Source organism: Triticum dicoccoides, chromosome 5A (assembly GCF_002162155.2).
Source record: "Triticum dicoccoides isolate Atlit2015 ecotype Zavitan chromosome 5A, WEW_v2.0, whole genome shotgun sequence".
NCBI classification, from domain to species: Eukaryota; Viridiplantae; Streptophyta; class Magnoliopsida; order Poales; family Poaceae; genus Triticum; species Triticum dicoccoides.
This window is the reverse complement of record NC_041388.1, coordinates 42779814-42787626: the sequence shown is the minus strand read 5'-3', so window position 1 is coordinate 42787626 and position 7813 is coordinate 42779814. Positions and strand designations below refer to the sequence as shown.

At 42.1% G+C, this 7813-nt stretch overlaps 1 long non-coding RNA gene across 5 annotated transcripts; it reads right to left on the bottom strand.

Annotated features, from left to right (window-relative positions):
• Positions 1 to 210: 210 nt before the first annotated feature.
• LOC119298988 lies at positions 211 to 3079 on the bottom strand. 5 transcript variants are annotated; one of them, XR_005146056.1, is made up of 5 exons: positions 2340 to 3079; positions 2117 to 2231; positions 1966 to 2026; positions 1018 to 1129; positions 211 to 912 (listed from the first exon to the last, which is right to left on the bottom strand). It is a non-coding gene; the product is annotated as an uncharacterized LOC119298988 (long non-coding RNA). The 5 variants fall into 5 exon arrangements; XR_005146054.1 differs by having other exon boundaries at positions 2117 to 2244; positions 2471 to 3079; XR_005146055.1 differs by having other exon boundaries at positions 2471 to 3079.
• Between the last annotated feature and the right edge of the window lie 4734 nt (positions 3080 to 7813).

Genomic DNA, 7813 nt, shown 5'->3' with positions numbered 1-7813 from the left:
GCTAGGTGTTCTACGTAGCTGGATGTAATTTTAGTTATTTCTGGTGTTTGTTGTACTTTCATAAGTGAAAAATAAATAGATCAAAAGTTTCTCAAAAGAAAAAGAAACAACACTTCAATAGCTCACGTAAACCTCTTTTTTCTTAGGATTTCATAAAAACTAGATGATACCCCCGCACGTTGCTGCGGGACTTTGTGGTTTCCATGAACAGATTCAAAGAAAAGCATATATGTACGAATGAATATTAAATACAGCTTGAAATGCTGAACATTACAATTACATTCTAAATATTGGTATTGGAGATCCAATGGAATATTTATATTTACATTTGAAATGTTGAGCAAACATATTTCTGCACAAACATAAAGAGAATTATCAGTAACGTGCATCGATTCCTCTCTCAAGTAACTATGTTGTATTTTAAGAGCATTGAAGTAATTCTAGTACACTTGGTTAGCCTATAGTTGCTCCAGATGAGGCATTTGTTCACCTATAAAGAAGTTCAAATTCGTGTGGCCAAATCTTAACAACTGGAAAAATAAAGTATGGGCATATGATAGTACAGCTAAAGCATATCCAAAGAGGCATCAAGAATAGCATACATCGATATAATTCTTTATTTGCTAAGGAAGCAGTACCGTACAGAAACAAAACTAATTTATTTATTTATACTGGCATGATAACTTTTTTGAAAGGCTTATACCTATAGGTTGTACCTTGTCTAGAAATTCCCTCCTCAGATGATTTTATGTTTTGCATTCGTAACAAAGAAAAAATTCGAAGTTGAGTTGTACTTGCCATTCTTGGTTCTTCAAAAAAACTGAAATTGGAGAATAGACTCTTCATGTTTATCTGGATATTTTGTGTAGCCACTCCATTAAGATCGCCGATGAGCGGAAGCTGCAAGATCTCCTACAAAAGCGAGGCACGACAGTGAGGCAACATGTTCTTCAACAACTGGAAGAAAAGTTTTAAACTTTTAGTGTTTACGACATCCCATAGGGCTAGGGAAACAACCTGCAGTGCTACAATCCGATGATATCTTTTGGTTTTGTTTTGAGCATGCATGACAAAATGAATAGTGAAACTCTGGCCCTCCATCTACCGTAACCATCCATGTTTCATTGTTCTGTTGTAGGAAATTAGATAGCAAAATTTAACAATAATCCATAAGAGGAACCAATAAACGTGTATAGATGGGATGCAAACTAATGCAAGTATTCATTCGTCTGCAAACATAATTGCTGAAGGCATGGGAAAGATAATAATCGTAAAATTATAGAGGATAACCTCACGGTAAGTGGCAAGATAGTGTACCAGCAGGCGGCTGTAACTCCAATTTTCTCCGAGCATTATAACTTGTATTATGAGAGTAACATACATGAAGGGATCAAATAAATAGCATGGTGAGGCTAATTTGAGCGGTATAATCAGGGATTAAGGTAAGATGGTGCAAACTGGTATGTACTCCCATATTCGTGTTTCTATGAAAGTCATGTATCATGGTAACCCTGCAGTATTGCTTAATTTCAAGACATGAAATTATTCTAGAAATTGTTATTTTCCTGAAAACAGTGGACTGAAAATTTATTTAGTCAATAAATAGAACATGAGTTGAGGAGGGACTGTTGGTTATTCATATGGCTGCATGAATATTTCTTTTCTAAGTCTACAACACCGTGCATGAAGGTGAAATTTGGTGATCATCTGCATATTGTGAATGTCCTTGCGGATCTGTTGTTGACTCACATGGGTATGAAGAGAATAGGCCCATGACATTAGTGACAAAGATATCAATGGATATAAGATTTAAATGGGTGCAGTTGCGCATGTACTCAAAAGCAATACAGATGTCTGTTTCAACAGTGAGAGTAATAAGAATATACAACAATGAAGTACTAAGCTGTCATCAGGCCATGACTCATCTTCTTCGTACAAATAATCGTGTTCATTTGTAGTTCTCACCTGAAAACTTTGAGGCAGCTCATAACATAATATGATGCTTTGTTGAAACTCTGACGTGTCGCTGCATGAAATGATAAGAGATTGAGGTTTAGTTAGTAGCATCCCAAAAAAAAGTTAGGAAACAGAATAGCATGCCAGAATTGATTCTTACAATCTGGACTTTCCAATATTCCTAAAAATTTGATCCTTTTTCTTGGCCACCTGAAAATTAGCTCCACCCAAATGGAAGTTTCCAACTTGTATGATACGTGTGAACCCACTGTCATCTGCATTAACAAACTTGCATAAAAAAATCGAGATGTTCCTAATTAATTACATGCCAAAGCATGAAGAAATCAGGCTGCAGAAGTAAATTAGGTAAGTCGTAATCATACCCAAAATGATTCCTTTTCCTAATATCGCATCAAAAAGAAAGAAAGTAAATTAATGCCCCAATCAGATTTTCTAATTCCAAAACAATCCTTTTTTCGGGACTTCTAACCAATCTGGGAGAAAACGTATATACCTCGTTGCTTCCGATTCTTGGATTACTCTATGGTGCAGCCGACGCAACTAACTCTTGGCGAGGCCATCACTGCTGAGAAGAGCACGGCGGGTAGAATCCTCTGGGATTGTGGCTTCATCGAGGATCTGGGATTCAGGGTGGCCGGCGATAGAAAGGCGGCCTAGCCCGCGCTCCTACCATAGAGATGTGGAGGAGAGGCCGAGTGGCGGGATGTGAGAGGAGGTACGGCGCAGACCAAATTCGGCCATGTCTTCCTCCATGATCTGCGTCGGCGGCAAGGGAACCACGAATCACGATTGGCCCGCATCCGAACTCCGAGAGCGAGCGTGGGGGATGGGGGGCATACTGGCGGACGTGCAGGCGGATTGCAGCAGATCGGTGGGGAGGGAGCAAACCTCCAGATTGACAGCGGAGCGAGACTGATCGATCTTGGATTTGTTAGGCAGACCAAGAAGACAGACCGGAGAGGCACCGGACGGCTTGGGAATTAAAGGTGAAAGTGGAAGTGGAACGGGAAGAGGAAGGGGAGACCTGCGTGGAAGTGGAAGGGAAGACCTGCGAGAGCTGCTGAATCAGGGGAGAGCGAGAGAGGACGCGCGTGAGGTCAGATTGTGGTGGGTCCCTTAGGCCTTAGCACTAACCGAACACCCATGTGACAGGGTTGTTGTACTCGTTGGTCCTATATGTAAGTCACTGATAGGATGCTGATGTGGCAAGTATGTTGAGATGGATAGGCTGCATGTTAAGAGAAATAGGTTAGTGGGGATGAACTATTTAGATATCATATATTTTTTCCAACTCCCCTCATATTTACGGGAGCATACCCCTTTCAGTATAATTTGGCAGACAGAAAACCGCGTAAAAGTTCATGGGAGTTAGGGATCATTAAGCTTGTAACTCGCTTTTTAATAAATAGTCAATTATTAATTTTACCTTTGTTAAATTTAATGAGCTTAACGAAGAAGCTAAATGGATTTCACGAGTAGCTCGTTAAGCCCATTAGCACAACACAACACATATTTTTTGTGCAACAACATTTTTGTAGTATGCATTCCATCTTTTCAATCTAATCAACTCAATCCAACCTATAAAGGACAAAAACCACACCTCTTCTTATAATTATAGCCAACATATTTTTTCTAAGAATTAGACCCACACTCTCATGACATAGACCATAATACATAATAGTTTGTTAACAAAGCCTCGCGAGTGTTCACGGACTTAACGAGTTTAAAAGACGGCGCCAAGCATGATTTTTTGGCTCATTAAGCTTAACGAGCCAGACAGCTTTTTAATCCACCCCTGCGCCCGAGAAACCCTCGTGCAACCCCTTGCAAGCCCGTGCCGCCCTGCTTGACCATGCCGACTCAAACCCGCGTCGCCCTGCCTCCCTCGTGGCCACCCTGCCGCGCCGCACCTTGTCGTCGTTGCACCATCACACATACAAGCCCAATGTCGGTCATGTGACGGACAATGTCATCCGTGACATTGATTGTGGGCCCTAGGCTTGTTTAATGGGAAATAAAAATAATACAGAGAAGATGCTTACGGGAACTGAGAAATTACCTGACCAGCCAACTTATCCTAAGTTACACAGACTTTCCATAGAGCCAGTTTTACGGGAAGGTTGTTACAGGAGGTATAAAACTATTTGGTTTGTAAGATTGGAAAATGTACAACTTTTTTTCCCATATGGTTGACTGTCCGTGCAACTTCAAAGGAAAAGTTATACAATTTCTTTCCCTTTCCTGTGTAAGTTGCGGCTAGGGCAAATTTTTTCCTTTCGATTCTTCGATGGTCAGCCCGCAGATTCGCGTCCCCTTTGTCTGCCACTCCGGCGGTTGGTGGCGAGGAGAGGAAATCCAGTGTCTTGGCTCAGATGGATCTCAATGGTTCTTCTTTAAGTTGATCTTCCGGCCTTTGATCCTCCTTGAGTTCATTCATCTAAACTGAATTGATGGACCTCCGTCCTAGATTTTTGTCATCTCCTTGGGCGACGTGGTTAAGTTTTCTGCTCCTGGGTGCGATATGGTGAGATCCGGTGTCAGGCACTTTAGATCGATTCAAGAGTTCAACGTTGATGGCGAAGGCTCCTACGAAGACTTTCTGACTATCAGTATCATCGATGTGATGAGGTCGGTTTCATTGGGAAGCGGCGACAACGGTTCGTTCTAATAGCGGTAGTGGTCGTTTGATGGTCCAAAGAGCTCAATGTAAGTTGTATTTTGCGTGCGGTGCCTTGAACATATGGTAAACTTTTATAATACATTTGGGCCATTTTTGCAAAAAGAAAAGATAAATTATTTCATTGCTTTGGGTAATTTGAACAAAATTTTAATAAATTTGGTTTATTAAAAAAAGAGAAATAATTTTGTACAAATGTGTTTACCAAGAAAAAATGTTAAAATGTGTTTATTTTATAGATTAGAGATAACTGTTTGGGCTAATCATGAAATAATTTAGTTTAATCCACTTCTCTCTCACACACACAACCATGGATGCCTTTGCTTCCCAAATACGTACGGCACAAGCGTGCACAAACTCGCTCCACGATAAAACCACTATCCCCTTTCCCAAAGAGAAAGAGGCGACCTTGTCTTCCGCCTCGTGTGGACGCTCCTCCGGCGATAGATCCCGACGGGCTCGCCTCCCCTGACGGCCTTTATGGCTGGCGGTGTGGATGGGGCTCGCGTTGCGCATGGATCATATATAGTTGTAGGTAGAGGGCCTAACTTTAATGCTCTTGATGCAACTATATCTCCCACGTGTCGAAGCACGATTTAGAGGCATAACCGCATTGAAAGCAATGTCGCAAGTGAGGTAATCTTCACACAACACATATAATACATAAGGGAAAGAGATACATAATTGGCTTACAATCGCCACTTCACACAATTACATGAATAAAGCATTACATCAACCAGTTACAATCAAGGCCCGACTACGGAGCCAAAATAAAAGAAGACTACCCCAAAAGCGACAAGGTCCCCCGATCGACCCCAACTGGGCTCCACTACTGAACAACTAGAACGAAACAACACAAAGGACAAGATCTTCATCGAGCTCCTCCTTGAGCTTGGTTGCGTCATCTGCACGGACTCATCGGCACCTGCAAGCTGGTTTTGGAAGTAATATGTGAGTCACGGGGACTCAGCAATCTCGCACCCTCGCGATCAAGACTATTTAAGCTTATAGGAAGGGTAAAAGGTATGAGGTGGAGTTGGAGCAAGCGACTAGCATATATGGTGGCTAAAACATACGCAAATGAGAGCGAGAAGAGAAGGGAAAACACGATCATGAAACTATGATCAAGAGGTGATCCAAGAACAACCTACGTCAAGCATAACTCCAACACCGTGTTCACTTCCCGGACTCCGCCGGAAAGAGACCATCACGGTTACACACGCGGTTGATGCATTTTAACTAAGGTCAACTTCAGGTTTTCTACAACCGGACGTTAACAAATTCCCATCTGCCCATAACCGCGGGCACGGCTTCCAAAGTTCAAATCCCTGCAGGGGTGTCCCAACTTAGCCCATGACAAGCTCTCACAGTCAACGAAGGATATTTCTTCTAGCGGGAAGACCTGATCAGACTCGGAATCCCGGTTACAAGACATTTCGACAATGGTAAAACAAGTCCAGCAACACCGCCCGAATGTGCCGACAAATCCCGATAGGAGCTGCACATATCTCGTTCTCAGGGCACACTCAGATGAGACATCCTACGAGTAAAACCAAACCTCAAGTTGCCCCGAGGTGGCCTCGCAGTCTGCTCGATCGGACCAACACTCAGAGGAGCACTGGCCCGGGGGGTTAAAATAATGATGACCCTTGAGTCTGCAGAACCCAAGGGAAAAAGAGGCTAGGTGGCGAATGGTAAAACCAATGTTGGGCATTGCTGGAAGAGTTTTATTCAAAGTGAACTGTCAAGGGGTTCTCATAATAGCCCAACCGCGTAAGGAACGCAAAATCCGGGAACATAACACCGATATGACGGAAACTAGGACGGCAAGAGTGGACCAAAACACCAGGCATAAGGCCGAGCCTTCCACCCTTTAACAAGTATATAGATGCATTAAGTAAATAAGATATATTGTGATATCCCAACAATGATCATGTTCCAACAAGGAACAACATCTCCATGTTCCAACAAGGAACATCTTCAATCTTCACCTGCAACTAACAACGCTATAAGAGGGACTGAGCAAAGCGGTAACATAGTCAAACAACGGTTTGCTAGGACAAGGTGGGTTAGAGGCTTGGTTCAACAATATAGGAGGCATGATAAGCAAGTGGTAGGTATCGCAGCATAGGCATAGCAAAAGAGCGAGCATCTAGCGAGTAAAGATAGAAGTGATTTCGAGGGTATGGTCATCTTGCCTGAAATCCCGCAAGGAAGAAGAACGAGTCCATGAAGAAGACAAATGGACGTAGTCGAACGGTTCCTCACAAACGCGACGTTATCGGAACCAACCCGAAGAAGCAACACCGGAAAGAAGCAAAAAACATAGTAAACAACCACGACATGAACATGGCAGGATGCACAATCAAGTATGATGCATGTCCGGTTTAATGATACATGGCATGGCATGGCAAAGAGCAACAAACCACACTACAAATTAAGTGGAGCTCAATATGCAACGGAGTTGCATATTGAAGAAAACACCACATGACTTATTTAGTTCTCTCTTGTTTATGTACCCAACAAGATTAAATGTTGATTAACATGGCAAGAGGGTGAAGCATAATAAAACTACCTATCTAGTCAAGTTTAAATGAGGCCGGAAGCAACGAACAACAATTCCGGTAAATCCCCATATGCATATATTAGGTTTGGTACTGTTCTGCCCTAAACCATATTTTAGAGTTATTAAACATGAAAAGTGAGTACACCATGTTAAACTAGGCATTTTTCTACCCCATTTACATCTAAAGTTTGTTTAAAACCGAGCTACGGTTAATTAGTTATGAAATAAAGCAGTTTAGCATGGCATTTGAGAAAATTTAATCAAACAACATTTTAAACATTTCAAACATAGATGAAAGTTGGATATTATGAATCTAGACAAAATTCTAAGCAAGTTTCATATATAAAACATTTTAATCAGATGCACCGTTGTGAAGTTATTAAATGCATGAAGCATGAGGGTTGTTCTGTAAAACTGTAAACCTCTGGATAAATAGATAAATCACTCCTCAGGAAAAAAACAGGAGTCAGGCCGAAACTGCAGACTAGCCCAACAAGAGAAATAAAACAAAATAGGGGTGTTGTGGGTGGCCTCACCTGTGGGCTTCGGCCCGGTCAGTGGAACAGAGGCAGGCCGGGCGGTTGCATCGAAGG